Genomic DNA, 5979 nt, shown 5'->3' with positions numbered 1-5979 from the left:
AACCCATCACAGAGATGACGGAAATGGGGAATGCTTTAGCAGAGATTGGCAAGACATATCCAACAAGGAGTGCTACTTCTGGGGTTTTTGTTTTGGTTTGGTTCACGGCTTATTGCTTATTTTAGAGTTCTTAATTTAAAAGACAAAAGCTGACTCTGTCTCTCTCTTCCAGATGCAAGACATAAACGGAAGTATTATCTGTAAATCCTCTTCACTTAATTAACTTCATGACTGAAAAAATGCTGCAGATATTCCTGCTCAAGCAACATGCACATAGTAGACAAGCTTACAACACCATCATAGTCTCAAGTCTCCTTAAGCGATAACAGTGTAAGGTGTTATTTGAAACTAGGGTAAGTGACACTTTCATATAATGTTGAGCTAGACTCTTTGTTCAAAGTGTCCTTTCCATATAGAAGTCATTCTTCAGCAGGAAAAAGATTCAAAGTTATGAAACAAGAGTTATGCAACTCGAGGGAAAATATGTTTTACTAGCAATCAGTCAGGTCCTTGACTATATAGGCTTACAGTGGAAAATCCAACAAAGACTAAATTCCTCTTATTTAAGATACACCAGTATATCATTCCAGATGGCAGACCAGACACACTGCTGGATTACTGAGAGCAGAATAGAATGAACAATATAAATCTGAATCCTAAAAACCTAAATCTGCATAATTCCTAAACCCATCAACAGGACAATTTTTAGATACAGAACAAGCAGGTCTCTGTATGGATATCTCTAAACCAAGTAAGAAGAGGATTAAGAGAATGCTATATACAAGTCCCTAAAGGCATTTGTTCTTAAACAGTTTACTGCTTTACTGCTATACACAGCAGGACTCCAGGATACTGCAGTTCACAGTGTTAACTTATGACAGGACAACTAGTACCAAACAATGCTAAACAATGCCTGCAGGGTTTTGTAAGTCTGAGACTCAGACTTACAAAATAAGCCCTTTTAAAAATATTTTAAAAGGTTTTGGTTCTTCCTTTTTTTTGCATGTCAGGCTACAGCTAGTCTAAGAAAGCTAGGCAAAGAACACATTATCTTTATTTGCTATTATCCATCAGGAAGTCCTCTTTAGAGGGAAAAAATACACTTCATGATAAATCTACATAAGAGATTACTGTGTTTTTCATCATTTAGTCACCCATTCTAAGAAGGGGGAAATCACCCTTACAGTAGGCATTACAGGTAGTGCTAAGCAGCTGCCCAGAAACTGTGCAGAAATTTCTAGGGGTAAGTCCTGCCAGTAGTTTTTATTTCTAAATATTAAACCATTAAATTGTTTCAGAGTTTTTCCAGTTATATCTCCCAGGGCTTACAGAAAGCCTTGATACACAAGGGGGCAAAATGCCCTTGAAATACAGCGGCAAGACCCCCATGGATTTAAACAAATATCGTTTCCATGTACCAAGACCAAAAAAAAAATGAAGCTCTTCTGGAAAGGATTACTAAATCAGAGGGCCACCATATCTTAATTCTCTAATACTTTGTCTTAAAACTCTAATACTTCTACGATTTGGGCACAAAAAGCTTTGTTCTCCAAATATGATTCTCCAATTTCCACAAGATTGTTTATTACTATTTACACAGAAAAGCAAGTTTTTCTTAAAAGGTGATCTATCAATACTGGCTTCAGTCTTGAATGGATACCCACTTATGACCGAATTAACACAGCAGATCTGAGGGAAGGGGAGATAGATTTGAATGCTTTTCTTCCTTCTCATTTCTCATAAGATTTACAGATCAGATGATTGTATCCATCATACCATGCTTTTTAATCTGTACTTCCTCTGTGCCCCCAACACAGAGTGCTGATTTCTGCCAATAGTTAGAACTTAATGTTTTCCCTCCTTGTTTCCATCTCAAACATCTTTTAGTAAAAGTCACTACTTGTTGTCATTTTATAAGTGAGGACACATAGTCCCCTTTGCATCAGTGAGACTTTTTGCAGCCCTGAGGGCTCAACAGATCATAAAATAAAAATGATTAAATGTTCTGCATCTTAGTTAGAGCACAAAACTTAGTGGCCAAAATCAAGGTACCTCTTATATTTTAGGTTTAACAAAATATAAATACTTTATAAACGAATTTCATCCATGAATAGATCACCAACATATAACCCTCTTGGACTTTCAGACACTTGTGGTAAATTGCACCATTTGAAAATAAGGGTGCAATTTTTAAAAGCTCATTCCAGCAACCATGTGTTTTATGTCACAATTAAAATATTCATTCTCCTGATTACAGTACACACTTATTTTAGTGACAAAACAGCCTCAACACTATCTCCATAGACAAGTATATATTGGACTCCTTAATGTCCAACACTTTGTACCAGAACTATGAAGATGTTGCCTTACCTAATACAGCATAACTGTCATGAAGTGGAAATTAATTAAAAAATATTTTCCTTTTATTTTTCTTTGTCTTCTCTCCAGCTCTCATCATTCAAATCTAATGTATTCTGGATGTGTAAGGTAGAAAAACAGATGAAAGCCATTCAGTTCACATGTGTCTCTTTCATCACAGACAGACAATAGTGTCAACTCTGTTTTCCTTATGGATAAGATTTAGGGAAGCTTCCATGTAAAGGAAGCTGTTCACATTTCCTGAAAGCTGAATATCTGCTTTACACAAAACAGTGACTAAGAAGGATTTTGTTATTTTAAAATGTTTGATAGGATAGATAATAGGCCAGGTGGAGACTTAGGCATTCTGGAGAAGCTATAAAATCTAATGTCATGTTCTAAAGTTGCAGTACCTTATATTTCTCATTTATTACATTTAAACATAAGACCCATAAGAACTACACTTCATGACATTCCTGTGGATATGTTCTCTATCTAATTCTGATACTTCAATTTAATTCAAAACAGGAAATAGTTTCCATTCAATCCATCTCCCCAAAACCACAACTACATTCCTGGTCTGCTTTAAAATATTTTATAGGATGTAAAAAGTCTGTATACTAGGCATTTGTCAACCAGTAAGGCTATTGTTCACTTGGAATGCCAAGTGACTTCATAACTGTACATTCATTCACAGTCAATGCCAATACTCTCATAAGTATACTCTACCTATTTAATTACTATTGAGCTGCAATTAAAAGCTCTCACTCCCTTTCCTTAAACAATACTTACTTGCAATATAATTTGTGCTAGACTCATACAGACTTGGGGGTTTCAGCGGAAAAAAAAAAATGACAAAAACAACAAACAGTATTTTGACATTACTTTTTGGCTTTCAGATAACAAGGTAGCATGAAAAAAAAACCCCACCACAATTAATACATCAGAGAGCTCTGCCAGGCTTTTATAGCAATACAGGATTTTTTGGCTATAAAGAAACATATTGAATCTTCAGAACACAGCCCATTCTTCACTGCTTCAGTTGTCTTCTTTTGTTTACAAGTCCCTGCCATCCTTCTCTGTGAATTGAATGCTAAACTGTCTCTGGAGAGACGTTATATTGCTTACAGAATGCCTCAGCAGATGGTGCTTCCTGTTGCAACAGAAGGCTGTGATTACACCTGAACTCTTCAAGAACTCTAACTTACACAGAAAAACAAGATAAATAGAAGTCTTACAGCTCTATCCTTTTCCTCCCCTTTTCTCTCACCTTCAGAAAAAAAAAAAAAAAACCAAAAAAAAAAAAAAAAAAAAAAAAACAACACACAAAAAAAAAAAAAAAACCACACACACAAAAAAAAAAAAATCTAGATTTGGAAACTGCTAATATTTTACCACAATAGTTTGGCCCAACCTCCATTTCAACCTCCATTTGATCACTCCGTTTCTTGCTAGAGCACTACTTATTACAGTTATAAAATAGAAGAAACCTCCACCAGGAAGAGTCCATAAACACAAAATGAAGCATCATGAACACCACTGGATTCAAAAGTTCAATGTTCTATAGCAGTTTGCCACTGAATGAGAAATGGACCATTTTACAGATGATCTATGAATTCTCTGCAGGAAAAGATTAATCCCATCTATTCCCCTGGTCTATTAATTTCTGTAAAATGTAAAGCTAATTTTGGGACCATATAGCTTAAAACCAAGAACCATGGCAGCATAATAGGAAGGTAAATATGTATATATTCTCTTAATAATTAGCAGATAAATAATTACTATTGAAAGGCAGCCATCTGAAATAAAGATTTTCTGTAAGTTACTTTCCACTGCCTCTATATCCCCAATACTGTTCTGCATGGTTTCTATAGACAGCCTGCACAGCTCATATGGACAACACAGGACAGAAAAGGGTCAATACTACTCTTTGCATGCATTAGTCATCCAAAATACTCTTTAATCTGGCAGTGATATGTCCTTGTCTGTTGTGTGACTGCACTGGGCTCTGCCTACCTCTACCATGGTCATTTTGAGCTTTCATTATCTTCAAGCTTTCAGCACTCAAGTAGATTCAAATCAAAACCAATTTTTAATTTGTTTGTAGAGCTCCAGGTGGCCAGGGACCTCTTGGGACCTTGTAAAACAGAAACAGATGAGAATAGGTCCAAGTCCTTTTCTTAAAGGCGTACATGGATCTGCCCACATCTTAGTGTCTATTCACTGAAGCTGGAAAGGCTGCATTCATCTGTGTTTTTGTAGCCAAATAGAAATACTTTCAGCATAAATGGATCTCCATCACAGATGACCTGCTCCTTCTCCCCACTTCCAGACTGAACTAGACAGAAAATTAAATTTTTATCTGGGTTTTTCAATTTTTATGAATCTCTCACTTCTTATATAGACGATTCATCAGTTCAACTGTAAACCTTAGCAGAATTAAGTCTTTGGTGTTTTCTGTGAAATTTCAAAAGTCTCACTGTGCAAAATCATTTATAAAAGTTACTAGTTAAAAAAAAATCCCCTCAGAATCTTACAGATTTCAACAATTAACAATTTCTTAACCATCTTTTTTATGGGTGTGTTTTCCCCAAGAAGTTCTGGGAGATCTGAACAGCATCAGGTAATGACAAATTTCTTTAAATAGGAAAAAAAACCCCTTACCTTATCAGGTGATTGTCAGTAAAAAAACCTCTCTTCTTGCCTTCCCTTGAATTCTCAGGATGCAGCTATACATTGTAACATACAGAGGAATGTGACAGCAGCCAACTAATTGTATTACTGCAGGGTTTCACACTTTTACCAAGCTCTAACCAGACCTGTCCCGGCTGTCCTGTTTCCAGTGTGCCTTTCTACTTGCCTCTGCATCTGTGTTCCCCCACACTCCTCTCTGTAGGTGCACTCTCTCCCCACCAGCACAGCCCAAGGGAGAAGAACGTTCTCAGGCCCTTGCGTTCATTGCAACATTTCCTACTAACTCAAGTGTCTGGATGGTGCATCCCTTCTTATGAATAACAAATAAAAAGAATTTATGCGTACTGACTGCTCATTTAAGAATTAGGATAGCACCCAGTCATTAACTTGGTACAAGCCTATCAGGTGTTCTAACAAGAGGCCTCAAAAGAAGATATGGGGGAATAAGTTAAATTCAGTTCAAATAATATCTTATTTTAAAATCAGTATCAATTCCACTTTTAGTCAGCTCGATTAATTTCTTTTAGATGTCAGTTGATATAGATCTGCCTAGCTATATGAGTACTTAAGCATGATAAGCAACTGGAACTGGATAGGAACTGCATAGTAACACCAATTTTGTTAGAACACAAAAATGAGAAAGTAAGTCACAATGACTAGGTCAAGAATCCCCACAGGCTGTAAAGCATTTTTAAACACATGAAAAGAGATGGCAACATTTTCATCCACATTAAAGATACATGGGTCAAAACCTGGTGATCATCTCAGATTCCTTCACTCCTTTGTCCTGTACATCCATAACAATGGCAAATCATACCACCTCTCATCTATGATGTTTTAAAAACCTCTCCACCAGTCATTATTCCATTGTGGTGGAATTGGAAAAAAAAAAAAAAAAAAAAAAAAAAAAAAAAAAAAAAAAAAAAA

Source organism: Pyrgilauda ruficollis, unplaced genomic scaffold (genome assembly GCF_017590135.1).
Source record: "Pyrgilauda ruficollis isolate IOZ18807 unplaced genomic scaffold, ASM1759013v1 scaffold53, whole genome shotgun sequence".
NCBI classification, from domain to species: Eukaryota; Metazoa; Chordata; class Aves; order Passeriformes; family Passeridae; genus Pyrgilauda; species Pyrgilauda ruficollis.
Note: the sequence above shows the minus strand (reverse complement) of the source record.